Source organism: Anolis carolinensis, chromosome 4 (assembly GCF_035594765.1).
Source record: "Anolis carolinensis isolate JA03-04 chromosome 4, rAnoCar3.1.pri, whole genome shotgun sequence".
Classification (NCBI taxonomy): domain Eukaryota; kingdom Metazoa; phylum Chordata; class Lepidosauria; order Squamata; family Dactyloidae; genus Anolis; species Anolis carolinensis.
Genome location: NC_085844.1, coordinates 71111043 through 71126958, shown reverse-complemented (window position 1 = coordinate 71126958; position 15916 = coordinate 71111043). Strand labels below are relative to the sequence as shown.

The following is a 15916-nucleotide window of genomic DNA, read 5'->3' as shown; positions in this document are numbered from 1 at the left end:
GCCCCCCCCCCCCCCCCCCCCCGAATCAAAATCCTGGCTATGGGCCTGACCAGAACATAGCAATTTGGCATTTGGTACAGAATTCTATTGATGCCCTATGTTAATGTAATTTTTTTTACATAGAAGGTTGCACTGTCTTTACCACACGAAGGACACAGCAACAGGAGAGGCTGCTGCTGTTGTCCCTCTGAGCTGCCTATTTCAGCATCCCTAACTTCCAAGGCTGGGGGGGTCCCAATTGCCTAAGCAAGGCCTCTTCAATTTCCATGATTCCCAGGAATGCTCTGTAAGCCAGGAATTTGGAGCTTGGGGCATTTCTACAGAAACAAATAAATTGGGCTTGAACCAGTGTCCAATGCACTGATTCCAGCTCACTTTGCAGCCTGGCAGGAACTACCTGAGCTGCCTCAGTGCTGGCAAGGAGTCCCCACTGCCCAGCCATGCTTAACCTGGACAGGGGCCCAACTACCAGCCCTCTCCATCCACGTTACTGCTGGCTACAGCAATTAGGCAGTGATCTACCCAAGTTACTGTGGATTGGCCCCATGTGTTGTATAATCACTAACTTCTGATCTGACTTCATACTGACCTAAGTGGTCAGTACAGACGTGTTCTAGGAAACATAAAGCCAGTAGCTTACCTGCACCTGCTTTTGAATTTGAATTCTTCAGTAGAAGTTGACAACCAGTACTGAATTTGGGAAGAGTCCAGAATTTTTTTGTTCATATAGACAAGACCTCCATCTGTGTGTCCAAGAAAAGACATTGTAGAGGATATTCAAAGACTGTACATGGCAAATCTGCTGCAACGGTTAGAGATTCCTTGCTCCAGCTTTAAAAGAATACATCAATTGTCACATTTCTATATGTTTCCAAAGAAGCCAAAGAAAGAATAGAAAAGAAAGTCAAGTAGTTTCCTAGATAACTCTTTCAACCATCTTTCAGTATTTTAAAATATAATAGAAAGTTATGTTCATATAACAAAGCCAGTCTTTTGAAATGATTGTGGCACTGCAGTGCAGTTAAGGAAATGTGCTATTATTGGAGAATGTTCTACTGAAAAGATTCACAGCATATACGTTCAGAAAAAAATGATTTAAATGTTTATAGCTCTTGTAATTGATCTCTTTTAGTTTAAAGACATACGCTTTTAAAAGCTAGATACAATTTTTCTCCCTCAATTTGTCTACAGTGCCATTAATGATGTCCGTTTTCTCAATTGCTGAGGGTATTAACTGGGAAAGTGATGTCTTTAAGAAAATGCACTGCCAAAGTATGATTGCATTCTGCTTTGTCTGCTCATCCGTTAATCTTCAAGAAAGAATGACCAGTGTTTTGCCGAAGAGTTAGTACCATCCTGACATTTCAGTGGTGCAGATTGTAGAAATGCAAAATTCAGTATGAATGACTATATTACAAATGAAAATACTTAAACTAAACTCTGAGTGAATCTAAAATTTTACGTATTTTAGAATACCAGTGGGACAAGCTAGTCTATTGCTGATTCTTTCTTATCACGTATGTTTTGTTCTGATTTGAATGCCTCTACTGGCAGCCTGTTCTGTTCTCCATCAGCATATTCACACAAGTGGATCATACCCTAAACTTAGAGATGGATGACTTTGTCACTTTTGCTTTCTCTCATATTTATTTATTTTTTAAAAAAATCTCAAGTTATATAACTCACATTTATGAAGAAATTTGTGAAAAAATGTAACTTTGAAATTGTTACTAATCCATTTTATCATCTATAATTTGAAGGTATAGCTATTGACTGTAGGGAACAGACCAAGACAAAAGTCTGTGGAGCATAAAGCTTCATATCCATAAATCTGCTAGGAGGGAAAGAAGTGGTCCAGGCCAGAAGGTGATGGGGCATCAAACTGATTCCAGTTGTTCTTCCAGGGTATCAATGACTACTGGGGTAAAAGAAGGGATGGAGTTCTACCTGAAACCATCTGGCTGGTATTGTGCAGCAGAGAAAATCCCATGTGCAAGAAATACAGGATACCTCCTTGAGAAATGCTCCTCAAAGTAGTATGAGCTCCAGTTATACTTGCATAAACCACTAAGAGGATCCTAGTCCATATTATTAGCCCGTGCCTGTCAAATAGATATTAAAGAAAAGGCATCTGGCAAGGGAAAAAATAAGTTGCAGTCTTAAGTATGTGCCACAAACATAACTGAATCCCACACTTGTAATCTTTTTGAGACATATACATTCTAGATCCAGGGAATATGTCATTGACCTCAGACCTAGCAAGGGAATGTGAAATTGGGATCTAAACGTTCAAATGCAGGTCACTGCACGCATCTCACTGATAAAGAGCATCTCAAGCTCAGAGCAATTTCAACTTCCTTGGAATGGAAAATGGAAGTTGTTCCATGATGTATCTGAATCAGCATGAGGGATTTCCAGTGGCAGCCAGGAATGTTTATGCAGAATACAAGCTGATTTTACTAGTGAGTTACACATCCACTTACATAGCTTTCCCCATAGTACCTGTCAATCTGGTCATATGTTAATTTCCGCCCCTCACATTTCTCCGATTTCCTTTCATCATGTTAAGCTAAGCCTTTAGGTTTTGTTCTAGCTGTGAAAGCTCATATCAAATGTTTCCTCATTTCTTTTCAAAATATCCTGGGAAAGGGTGTTTTACCTTTTCTTTTGTGAGTTAACATAAGTAGAAATTGTCACTTTAAAATTGACAGGTATTCGTTACAGTCAACAATGCATCGTTCATACTTTGGTTCCCCTACCAACACAGGCACTGCCTGTCAGATGTCACAACAGTGTGGAAACTTATTAAACTATAAAGAGCTATACTATAATATAAGGAATTATGGGTAAAATTCTAAAATTGTCTCAGCTGGCTGGAGCCAGAGAAGTCTGTCCTTAGCGAAACCATTGTAATGCTTTTTCGCTGCCTGCATCTGTGTTGCTGTAATTTTTCAGGAGATCCAGCTTTCGCAGTTCAAGGGATGATAATTCTACTGGCCATAAACCATTAAGAATGATAAAAGTGTGTTTTCTTTACCACAAGACCTTACTTGTAACACATTCACATTTTCATGTGTGCATGTGGAGAAACAGCTTGGATATATGGCAGAATATTTTGTGTTTCTGACACATAATGCTAGAATTAAGTGGCCACAGAGAAAAAGAGAGCAGCTTGAACAGAAGGTTGTGTTTGAGAGATAGACTACATTTTTTCCATGTCAGGAATGATTTGAGAAACTGCAAGTCGCTTCTGATGTGAAAAAATTGGCCATCTGCAAGGACGTTGACTAGGAGACGCCCGGATGTTTTGATGTTTTAACATCTTTGTGGGAGGCTTCTCTCATGTCCCTGAATGGAGCTGGAGCTGATAGAGGGAGCTCATCCACGCTCTCCTCGGGCTGAATTCAAACCGGCAACCTTCATTTCAGCAACCCAACCTTCAAGTCATCAATCCTGCTGGCACAAGGGTTTAACCCACTGCCCCACCGCAGTTCTATAGACTACATAGAACTGATAGGTTTAGCTGTTTTAATTGCCAAGGAGCAGTTATCAGACTAATTCTAGCCCAGGTATTTATATGACTAGAGAGGACTGGACAACACAGTTTGAGGTAAATGGTCAGCATTTTGAGGAAACCACTGGCATAGAAGATTCAGCAAATGGAATGGTTTAAAATGTTGGTCCTTCTAGGACGGGTAAAAGGCAGCATTCAAAACCACAAAGATGAGGAAATAGATCACGTTCAAGCTGGGAGAGAAGACTGTATGGCAGAACAGCCCAGAGAGGATGAGATGGAGGATAAAGTGGTGGGGTCAAAGCTGAAATAATTGGCTGCACATTGCTCATCATTGATCTAGTCGTATACATGACAGGTGGATGAGAGTGGTGGGATTCTATAATGGTGGTCAGCCACAGCTCATGTTTTCATAAATCTTGAAATAACTTTGTATATACAGAAATAAAATAAACTGTAGCCTTATTCAGGCAGTCAAAAACTCCCATCAGGAGGTAGAGGAGACATGACTGTCTGCTTGGGTTCATGAAAACAGCTATTCCAGTAGAGGAGGCATGAGTGCATTGCTGCTCTAAATAGGAGTTCTGCTCCTTGTATATGATATATTTATTTATTTGATATATATTCCACTTTTCTTCTAAATTTTCCTTCAGTCTCCAAAGTTCTAGTATTGCAGTTATTTAAAATGAATACTGAGCATTTAGAAATATAATTTAGGCATCCAAATAAAAGGAACAGGCATGGTTGGTTGCCAAGGGAATTCAAACAGAAAATGCCAGGTTTGTAAGATGATTGATTCTCAATGTCTCACTCTATAGAATGCTAGAAGGGCTGAAGAAATATTACTTAGGGAAAGAGAATTCTTATTTGAGGGGCAATGTCCCCATTTCGCCTCCCCTGATCCAGACCTTTGGCATACTCTTGCTGGTCATGCAATGCCTTCAAAAGAATAGTACATCTTCATATGGATTGTCTCCCAGGGTTTTAGCTGTGGCCTCAGTTGCAACATATATGCCAAGACCTACACTTTGAGGTTGTTCCAGGCAGATAACACTATAAGAAAGAAACACAAATAAAATTAGCCAGCCTTTGGATGACAATTGCATTGGATCGGAGGGGGTCTGACATTGGATTGCACTGGATTTTGCATGAAATACAAAATGCCTTTAAGTCACAGTTTATTCTGATTCACGCAAAAACAATGGGATGTACCAAAACATTGCTCTGAATTTTTTGGAGGGATACTATTTCAGAATAAGTATTTCATCCAATGTAGCCACCAGGAAGAGATATCTCTGATAGACCACACATCAAAACTGGTCTGTCTTTCTGTCTAAACATAACCATAGGAATGTGTATTATAGCAATATGAGTGCAAGTCATAGTATTTGCCATCCCAGCTATGTGTATCTATAACAATGGGTTGCCAGCCTTATAAAAGATGCTTATAAAGGATGCTCAGTCCACTTGCTATTTGTCTAGCTGCTCAGACTCCATCAAATACAAATGTAAAATGCACGACACTCCTTCATCCAAACTCTAACCTAAGATGGTTATCCATATAAAAAATAGGCAGGCGCAGAATCAAGAAAGGATAAGAAAAAATGATAAGTAAACACTAAAAAGAACAAAAACAGTTGTTGATGATCTTGTGAGACACTATTTGATACAGTTCCCTGAAGAGTTTATATCTTATCATCAGAGAGGGTCTGACAGTCTAGAAGCTTTGAGGGTGGGAATACAAATTAGAAGACATGTTTTTCAGGCCATGCACTTAGTACCATCTAGAATAATGCTGTCAGCACTATTTAGATGCCCATGTCCTCATAAAACAACATTTCTTACCAATGCAACCCCTTTTATGTGATGGATTAGCGAGATGGCTAAGGAAGGATTGGATATATAGATAACTCGACAATCTTCCAAGTCAGATGCTGAATGGCCAGTACATAGGGCTTAAAGTAAAGCTACTCACAGAGTTTTAAAATGGATCCCATGTAAGCAGTTTAAGCTGTACAAGCCAGTTTTAAAACCACTATAGTCTGGAGAACAGAAAAACATGTAAATTCTGACAATTTGATGTCAATATCTTTGATTGCTGACTATTATGTATTGTCAATAAACAACACCCATATGGCTTTAGCCCCATCACTGTCACTAAGGTGAAATGAAGCATTAAAGGTTCATTAAAAGATTTTGTTATGCATCTAATGAGAGGTTTTCAGGTTCAGGCCATGACCTACTGTTTCGTCTACAGAGTTTCGTCTACAGACCTATTGTTTATAGGCCCAGGAAAGAACTTGGAAGCCTTGGATGGCTGCATAGAATAATAGAGTTGGAAGAGAGCACAAAGGTCATTCTATCTAACCCAATATTTGGAGGGCCACAGATTCCCCACCCTAGTTGTATGCAGATCATTTTGATCAAAGAAAACAAAAAATGATCTCCATACAACAAAGATGGGGAATCTGTAGCTCTCCAAATATTGACAAACTACCTCTCCCAGAATCTTTCACCACTGACTTGTCTGGATGAGATGGATGGGATTGTTCATCACCATGTCAGGAGGGCCACATGTTTCCCAGAATCCTCATGAAGCAATGACTTCATTCAATATAAACTTGCTGTTTAGATAGTTTCAACTTGTTAAAAAAGGTAAAGGGTTCCCCTGACGTTAAGTCCAGTCATGTCTGACTCTGGGGGTTGGTGCTCATCTCTATTTCTAAGCCGAAGACACCTCTAAGTCCGTAGACACCTCCAAGGTCATGTGGCTGGCATGACTGCATGGAGTGCCGTTAGCTTCCCGCCAGAGCGGTACCTATTGATCTACTCACATTGGTATGTTTTCGAACTGCTAGGTTGGCAGGAGCTGGAGCTAACAGCGGCCGCTCATGCCGCTTCCGGGATTTGAACCTGGGACCTTTCGGTCAGCAAGTTCAGCAGCTTAGCGCTTTAACGCACTTCGCCACCGGGGCTCCTTCAACTTGTTAGCAGTGGACATATACAAAAGCAATTTCATACTTCTAAACATGTTTCCTGAGGGGATCAAACCCATTTCTTCTAAAATGGAGTAAATATGGGAGTCAAAAATTTCTAGCTGGGAGTGGTGAAAGGGATTTTCTATATTTGTTTTGTTTTATTGGAATCACAACCACTAGTGACCCCATCTTATTCTGCCAGTCAATCAGCAAAATTAGATCTAATTTATTCTGAAAAATAAGAATGGCAAACCCATATAAGGTGAATTCTACATTGTGAATAAAGCTACAAAGCTTATCACTGTCTCACCCTTGCCAACTATCTGACTTCCACCTTCCACAAAACTAACAGCTTTTACAGGTTTCTTCCTTCCCAGCTCCCCCAGCCTAAGAGGATGCAGAACCGAAACCCGTGTAAAATGGTAGTTCAGCAATTAGCCAGGTTTTTAGCAGATTATTCTTCATATACTAAGGAGCTTGTCACATTGAGGTAGAAATTGTGGGAGATAGCAGGTGTGGGAGGGTGGGGTGAGATTCACTATGGATTATTGTAATTCCAGCAAGCAGCATGGGGAACCTGTAACCCTGTGCCTCACATTGCCTGCATCGCCCCTTACCTTATCCCACAGGGGGAAGTGTGGCCACCCAGCTTCCCCCGTTCTTCTCAATGAGAGCACGGGAAGCCCCCCCCCTCCGTGTTCTCACTGCTCCCTTTTATGACAGTTTTGCCTCAGTTCAGGGACGGAGCCCCGCCAGAAGTAGATCTATGTCATCTGATAGGTTCTGGTGGTCTCTGTCCCGGAACTGAGGTAAAACTGTCATAGGACTGGCAATTTTGCGGTGGTAGGACACAGCATTTCTCTTCTGTCACAGCATTTTTTTTTATCTTGCTTTATTTAGTATAACCTGCTATGAAATGCATAGCTATGAAATATATATGTATAGAATGCTCATTAACAATTGCACAATATGTGTGCAAAAAGCCATGGTAGCCATTGCACAATTGATGTTAAAAAAATCCCCCAGCCCCCATATAACTTTACTGTAGGTCATGAATAAGATCTTGCCCTATGTATTTTCTTTTCATTTGGTGTCATGTGCTCTCAAATAAATGGTTTCACAGTTCATAAAACTTCCTAGTTCAGACCCCCCCCCCCCCCCCGCAACTTATACAAAGAAGCAGATTTTGGAATACAGCGAAAGAGATTTGCAATATACTCCGAGTTAATTCAGACAGCCGGCTCATCCCCCTCAACAAAACTATGGCCCATATACAAGTCAAATCTGTTTCTTTCCCTGGGCAATGATTTATTTCCCTCTTAAATTGGCTGGACCAGTTAGTTTTTTATTTTTATTAAGTCACACTATTCTTAAATGAAACTATTGATTTAAAGTCAGCTTAGTGAGGATTTAATTTGTTTTCAGGGGATTAGAGCAGGTAACATGGGATAATTTTACAATAAAGTGGAATAGAAGCATTCCTTCACATTACGCTCACCTCTTTTTTTGTTGCCAAGCTGCAGAGACATTACAAATTTTCAAGTAAATTGTGAAAATACATTCATAAATCAGTCCTAATTCTACTGCCTGCTTAGAAGCTATTCTAAAGAATCTTTTACTTTGACCTTGTCTCTGTTTGTCCTTCTATTGATAGGCTATACATCTGATGAATAACACACAAACATAGAAGTACCCAAACACACTCTTCCACACACTTATACACACATAAGGGAAAAATAATTTCAGTAAACTTTCAATAAAGATACAGACAGTGCTTTTTATTGGGTTCTCTGTGGTACTGAAGTAGCACAAGCCATAAAAAATCTAACATAAACCAAAATTTTAAATGGCAGAGTATATAAAAATAAGTATATTTTCTCTTAAATTTTACATGCTTTTTCCCATCATGTACACACCATATTAAAATAAATCCTAGTGAAACAGCAAAACACAGTATGTTCACTATATGCAAGAGACAAAGAAAAGTGACCAATTGCAGTGAAGGATACAGGTTTTGTCCTTGTCAAATATCTAATTTTGGGTGCTAGCATGCCGGAAGTTACCACCAGACATCAGCAGACCAATTTCTGGTTGGAGATGAAAAGTTGGAGGATTACTTGAAGACCTTCTGGTTCTTCACCTAAAGGTCCGAAGAATCATAGAGTTGGAAGAGAGCACAAGGGCCATTCAGTTCAACCCCCTGCCATGCAGGAACGCACAACAATGAAGATCCTCTTTGTTGTGTGTATGTTGGCTTGGATGCACATCCCTGGCTATTCCAGACTTTAAGTTCTAACATGTCCTAGCAAATATCTGAATAGGCCTGACAATTTCTAACTAACCAAAAGGAAAAATTATAGGAACTAGTATGCCACAAAAATTCAACGAATAATGTACATGGCTTATGGTGTTCAGTGGGCTTATGTTCTATTTTCTGTCTATTGTTCATGTATTTTAACCACTGGTTGCATATAGAAAGTTGGACTTTGTGAGTCAGAGAAAATTGTAAGACTGGATTGTGCTATATTAGTGTTGTTGAGTCTGGTGGAAATGAGGCCTTTCTCCAACCCTTGTACAATGAAGTGTCCAATGTGGAGGGTGTAGTGTGTTCATTCCTGGCCGTGATCACAAGCAGGAAGTAAGGAATGGGCAGGTTTCTCATCTCCAACATCAGCAGCTTTTGCTGATGCTTTTTCTTCATCAGGCAAGAGCTAATAATAGCTGGCTGCATTTATTCCAGACAAGAGCTAATAATAGCTGGCTGCCTTGCCTTTGTTTTGGAGTATGGACAATGACCATGAGTAATTTCATTGATCTCAGAGGAATGAGCCCCGGCCTATAAAGGAGGTGTTTGGAAGCATTAAGATATTCCATTCTGGAAATCTGGGAATTTGTGAAGTTAGGCATTTGAAAATTCAGCACCTCAAATAGAGGGACATCTAGGAATTTGGTGGAGGAAATAGTACAAAGTCCAAACAGCATGACTGTTTGTTTTATTTTTTTACTGGCTTATTCCAGGGTAAAGGCTCTAATAAGACCCTACAAATTACCCAATCTTTGCTCAAGTTTCATATCTAAAAAGCCTCCAATGCTTCTTTTATTCTTCATCCCTCACATGGCTAGCTTTATTGCGTTGGGCAAGGTAATCTGGACGAACGCTTGGGCTCTTGTTGGGAATTTCCTGAAGACGGGTGTGTTTCGTTTGCTGAATACGTAAGTTACCAAGGACACTGGGCATAGACGGCGGGAGGAACTGTGTGGACTTTTGTTGTGCAACCTGTGTTTAATCTTATTAGCTTGGACCTCCGTCGTCTTCTTGACGGACATTAATTGCCTATTCTGGATTGACGCTGGACTGACTGACTGACTACGACCTCGGACTACCCCTTCTGTGGCTTTCGGTGGAATTGGTGAACCAAAGACATCTGTACCTGGCTTTCGACCTCGGACCGGACTGGGACCCTGCTGACCGTTGCTACCCTGATTGAAGTGCCTGGATCCGGATTCCGTTTGTTGCACGGGGGAGTAACAACCTTAGTTACTCATTTGCAGCTTTCGAGTAGCAGAGAGGAATCTGCTGCCAGCTATTTATGTTTCTTTGAATCCTTGTTTATCAACTTTTGTTTGTTTAAATTGCCGGGCTGAAGTAAGCATTTTCTGTTTAACCCGGATTAAACTCCTGTTTAATCCGGTTTATCTTTTGAACCACTTTTAGTATCAGCGGAGTCTTTTTTGTGTATCTTTTACACTGAAGGCAAGTGTTTGCCTAGTCCTTTGTTTCATACGGGCACTTTTTAGTTCTGTAACTTTAATAAACTGTGTTGAACTTTATCTGGTGGCGTTCTGTCTTTGACAAGGCATGCATGTGCTAGCATGTGCATAAATGGCACTCCCCCCCCCCATATACTCATTATTATACTTCAGTTTTTTTTGTTTACCTTACCCCCAATAATGAGACAGAAGGCTGCTTACAAATGATTAAATATGGTACAGATTAAAAGCCATAAGAAACATTATACACACACACATATATATACATACACAGATAGCTTTTTAAAAAACCATTTAAAATTAGTTAAATGACAATATTTTAAAAATTAACAAAACAGTACAATACTAAAAGTCCATCAATGGGAATGCCAAAAGCCTGATGGAAAAGGAAAGTTTTTCCCTGCTGGTAGAACGAGAAAAAGGAGATAGACATTCCTATATTCCTAAAGATAGAATTCCAAAGTCTGGGAGCAAGAAGGCCCTCTCTTTTGTTCCTATCAACTGAGCATAGGGTTTCCCTCTAAGATCTTAGAACCCAAACAAGCTCATATGGGGAGATATTGGTCTTCATATAACTTGAGCATGAACTAAATATAGCTTTATACATCATGACCAGACTGTTGAATTATACCAACAAACAAAACTCCAGCAAATGAAGAGGATGCTACAAAGAAGTTGTATTTCCATTGCATCAGCTTCAGTTAGCAATTTGGTTGCAGCTCTGTAGATCACATGGGGCAAAATTAGCATCCTAAGACACTTTTGCCCCAGTTCACCCATGGAGCCCCACATTGCCCAGCATATGATATGGGGCTCTGTTGGTGAACTGGGGTGGCAGCATGGTAGGAGGCTGTCGCTGCCAACATGAAAACAGCTCTGTGTTCCATTAGAAATATTGAAATCTATTCTAAAATACAGCCATTAACAGTACATATTCTTTTTTTAAAAACTCCAGCATTAAAGATCTAAATAGTATTTGTTTAAATGTAATCTTTCTGTTAGATCTTTTACCTATTTCACATATTTTTTTAACATTTAAACTTTTAATACTGAAGCTTATTCTTTGCATAACTGAGAGACAGAGAGTTGTAATGGTTTGAATGTTGGATTAGAATTGGGAAGACCAAGACCCCTTCTACACTGCCAAATAAAATCTATATTATATGCTTTGAACTGGATTATATGGCAGTGTAGACTCATATATTCATTTATTTATTTACCCTATTTATATTCCTCCTTTCTCTACCCCAAAGTGGACTCAAGGTGGCATACATATGGCAATCTTTTAATGCTTTAAACACATACAAACATTAATCTTAAAATAAATTGAATTAAAATTATTACATATTTAACATATTAAAACATTACATTCAATATTAAAATCACGCCATCCAGAAATCATAGTCTAAGGCCGTTCCATGGTCACTGCACACATTCCAAAACTATTATTGCACTGCACTGTTCTCCAAAGGCCTGATCCCAGAGCCAGGTTTTTACTTTATATAACCCAGTTCAAAGCAGATAATGTGTTACCTGCTTTGATAATCTGGGTTATATGGCATTGTAAAGGGGCCAGAGATTCAGATCTCCACTCAATTATGAAGCTGACTGGGGCTGATCTACATGAGCCCAGTAAACCTCAGTGGCTGAGAAGTTGTTCCAGATGTTTACATGATGTTCAGAAACATCTAGTCTTTATCATGGTGTAAACCAGATTAAATCTCTCCCCCTTCTTCCTGGTTTTGTACAAACTTCTATTGATGTCAGCATAGGAGACCCACAACATCTAGGAGCTCTCCCATAAATGTGCTGTCAATAGTGATGGCAACAGAAAAGATAAGCTGATGGTGCAATAAGGATGAACCAGTTCCTACCCAGCTGAACCATGTAAACTTCTGCCAGCTGCCACTATGGTTTGGGTATGAACTATGTGGCCATCTCCTGTTCAAGCCTAAAGTATTTTGCTCTGGACTGGCAGATATGCCTTGGTGGCTTTTGGCTATTCACTATCTCCTACCAGGACACATATAAGGATAAATATGCATAGGTAGGATTATGTACTCTGCTTTTAACTCCTTGAAGGAAAGATATGATATTATTGCAGCAAACATCACAAGCTGTAATTCTGCAATAGGACCTAAACAGCCAGCCAGCCCAGTTTGAGAATAATTTGTTCTACATGAATAAAACATTTACAACTTAGGACGTACTAAAAATGGCAACCTATGCCACATTTGTCAGCTACAGTTGTCAACATTTTACAAGGCACACGAGGATCCTACTATTTGCTTTTACACAATCCCTATGCAGCAGTATGGGATAAAAAAAATTCCATTGTATAATTTTAAGTCAATGCAAACCACTTCATTTTATGTTCGAAGGTGATTTGATTTTTTTGTGAAACACTTATGGGAATAAAGTAGGAAGTAAACAGAGAAGGAACACTTAAAAATAGGTTTACAAAGCTGTATGTTCGTGGTTTAAGAGCTTACAATTGGAAAAATGGTCAGCAGACATACAAAAGAAATACAAGTTTGGTAGAGAGTATACAAAATTTGAAATAATGATTATTCAAAGAGGGGCTAAAACAGGAAATGAAACAATTAAAGGCACAACAAGTGATATTTACAAAATATTGATGGAAGAAGAGCAGGTGCAAGACCACTTCAGAGAAACATGGGGAAAAGATTGTGGAAAAAAGTTTAATGTACAATTATGGAAGGAAATATGAGATATGTAAATTTTGAAAAATATGTCTGTAAGGATTTTAAAAAAGCTATTATAAGATTGTATGTAGATGGTAACACCAGTCAGATTAAATCAGATAGATAGGAAATATTTAAATCAATGTTGAAGAGGTTGTCAAAAAATAGGCTCATATATACGTATGTGGTGAACTTGCAATTATATACAAAGTTTTGGGAAAATGGTATTTCAAGAGATAAGGGGATAACAAAATTTGGGATAATGAGTACATCAGAAATAGCTTTTTTATCGATATATGATAATATTAAACAGGGCCGGCCGGAGATATTTTTTGATGTGAAGCGGGGGTGCTGAAAAGCGCCCCCGCCACCGGCGCCCTGGCCCCGCCCAGCGTGCCCTGGCCCCGCCTCCCATGCTGCGTGGGAGGCGGGGGCCAGGGCGACTAGTGAGGGGGGCGGGGCCAGAGTTGGCCCCGCCCCCCGCCCAGCGTGCCCTGGCCCCGCCTCCCACGCAACGTGGGAGGCGGGGCCAGGCACGCTGGGCGGGGGGCGGGGCCAGAGTTGGCCCCGCCTCCCACGCTACCCCCGCTCGCCCGTCTGGCCTTTTGTAGCAGGCCAGACTTCAGCGGAGGTTCCTCCAGGCCGCAATCGCGGCCTGGAGAAACCTCCGCTGAGTCTGGCCTGCTACAAAAGGCCAGACGGGTGAGCGGGGGTAGCGTGGGAGGCGGGGCCAGCTCTGACGCCGCTCCCCCCCCCCGCCCAGCGTGCCTTGGCCCTGCCTCCCACGCAACGTGGGAGGCGGGGCCAGGGCACGCTGGGCGGGGGGGCGGGGCCAGCTCTGACGCCGCTCCCCCCCCGCCCAGCGTGCCTTGGCCCTGCCTCCCACGCAACGTGGGAGGCGGGGCCAGGGCACGCTGGGCGGGGGGGCGGGGCCAGAGCTGGCCCCGCTTCCCATTCTACCCCCGCTCGCCCGTCTGGCCTTTTGTAGCAGGCCAGACTCATCGGAGGTTCCTCCAGGCCGCAATCGCGGCCTGGAGAAACCTCCGCTGAGTCTGGCCTGCTACAAAAGGCCAGACGGGTGAGCGGGGGTAGCGTGGGAGGCGGGGCCAGCTCTGACGCCGCTCCCCCCCCCGCCCAGCGTGCCTTGGCCCTGCCTCCCACGCAACGTGGGAGGCGGGGCCAGGGCACGCTGGGCGGGGGGGCGGGGCCAGCTCTGACGCCGCTCCCCCCCCGCCCAGCGTGCCTTGGCCCTGCCTCCCACGCAACGTGGGAGGCGGGGCCAGGGCACGCTGGGCGGGGGGGCGGGGCCAGAGCTGGCCCCGCTTCCCATTCTACCCCCGCTCGCCCGTCTGGCCTTTTGTAGCAGGCCAGACTCATCGGAGGTTCCTCCAGGCCGCAATCGCGGCCTGGAGAAACCTCCGCTGAGTCTGGCCTGCTACAAAAGGCCAGACGGGTGAGCGGGGGTAGCGTGGGAGGCGGGGCCAGCTCTGACGCCGCTCCCCCCCCCCCCCGCCCAGCGTGCCTTGGCCCTGCCTCCCACGCAACGTGGGAGGCGGGGCCAGGGCACGCTGGGCGGGGGGGCGGGGCCAGCTCTGACGCCGCTCCCCCCCCGCCCAGCGTGCCTTGGCCCTGCCTCCCACGCAACGTGGGAGGCGGGGCCAGGGCACGCTGGGCGGGGGGGCGGGGCCAGAGCTGGCCCCGCTTCCCATTCTACCCCCGCTCGCCCGTCTGGCCTTTTGTAGCAGGCCAGACTCATCGGAGGTTCCTCCAGGCCGCAATCGCGGCCTGGAGAAACCTCCGCTGAGTCTGGCCTGCTACAAAAGGCCAGACGGGTGAGCGGGGGTAGCGTGGGAGGCGGGGCCAGCTCTGACGCCGCTCCCCCCCCGCCCAGCGTGCCTTGGCCCCGCCTCCCACGCAACGTGGGAGGCGGGGCCAGGGCACGCTGGGCGGGGGGGCGGGGCCAGCTCTGACGCCGCTCCCCCCCCGCCCAGCGTGCCTTGGCCCTGCCTCCCACGCAACGTGGGAGGCGGGGCCAGGGCACGCTGGGCGGGGGGGCGGGGCCAGAGCTGGCCCCGCTTCCCATTCTACCCCCGCTCGCCCGTCTGGCCTTTTGTAGCAGGCCAGACTCATCGGAGGTTCCTCCAGGCCGCAATCGCGGCCTGGAGAAACCTCCGCTGAGTCTGGCCTGCTACAAAAGGCCAGACGGGTGAGCGGGGGTAGCGTGGGAGGCGGGGCCAGCTCTGACGCCGCTCCCCCCCCGCCCAGCGTGCCTTGGCCCTGCCTCCCACGCAACGTGGGAGGCGGGGCCAGGGCACGCTGGGCGGGGGGGGCGGGGCCAGCTCTGACGCCGCTCCCCCCCCGCCCAGCGTGCCTTGGCCCTGCCTCCCATGCAACGTGGGAGGCGGGGCCAGGGCACGCTGGGCGGGGGGCGGGGCCAGAGTTGGCCCCGCCTCCCACGCTACCCCCGCTCGCCCGTCTGGCCTTTTGTAGCAGGCCAGACTTCAGCGGAGGTTCCTCCAGGCCGCAATCGCGGCCTGGAGAAACCTCCGCTGAGTCTGGCCTGCTACAAAAGGCCAGACGGGTGAGCGGGGGTAGCGTGGGAGGCGGGGCCAGCTCTGACGCCGCTCCCCCCCCCCCCGCCCAGCGTGCCTTGGCCCTGCCTCCCACGCAACGTGGGAGGCGGGGCCAGGGCACGCTGGGCAGGGGGGCGGGGCCAGCTCTGACGCCGCTCCCCCCCGCCCAGCGTGCCTTGGCCCTGCCTCCCACGCAACGTGGGAGGCGGGGCCAGGGCACGCTGGGCGGGGGGGCGGGGCCAGAGATGGCCCCGCTTCCCATTCTACCCCCGCTCGCCCGTCTGGCCTTTTGTAGCAGGCCAGACTCATCGGAGGTTCCTCCAGGCCGCAATCGCGGCCTGGAGAAACCTCCGCTGAGTCTGGCCTGCTACAAAA

The 15916-nt window shown here is 45.0% G+C and overlaps 3 long non-coding RNA genes across 5 annotated transcripts in view; 2 read left to right on the top strand and 1 right to left on the bottom strand.

The window, feature by feature from the left end:
* LOC134298946 (uncharacterized) overlaps positions 1 to 15916 on the top strand; it is a 125190-nt gene that overhangs the window by 11269 nt on the left and 98005 nt on the right. The window lies entirely within an intron of this gene.
* The window catches only part of LOC103278555 (uncharacterized), a 32118-nt gene that overhangs the window by 3193 nt on the left and 13009 nt on the right, over positions 1 to 15916 (bottom strand). For all 3 annotated transcript variants that reach the window (XR_001730190.2, XR_506142.3, XR_506141.3), the window contains one exon: positions 641 to 743. This is a non-coding gene — a long non-coding RNA (uncharacterized LOC103278555). The remainder of the gene's footprint in view (positions 1 to 640; positions 744 to 15916) is intronic.
* On the top strand, positions 8357 to 10323 carry LOC134298944 (uncharacterized). Its single transcript, XR_010006076.1, has 2 exons — positions 8357 to 9705; positions 9789 to 10323. It is a non-coding gene; the product is annotated as an uncharacterized LOC134298944 (long non-coding RNA).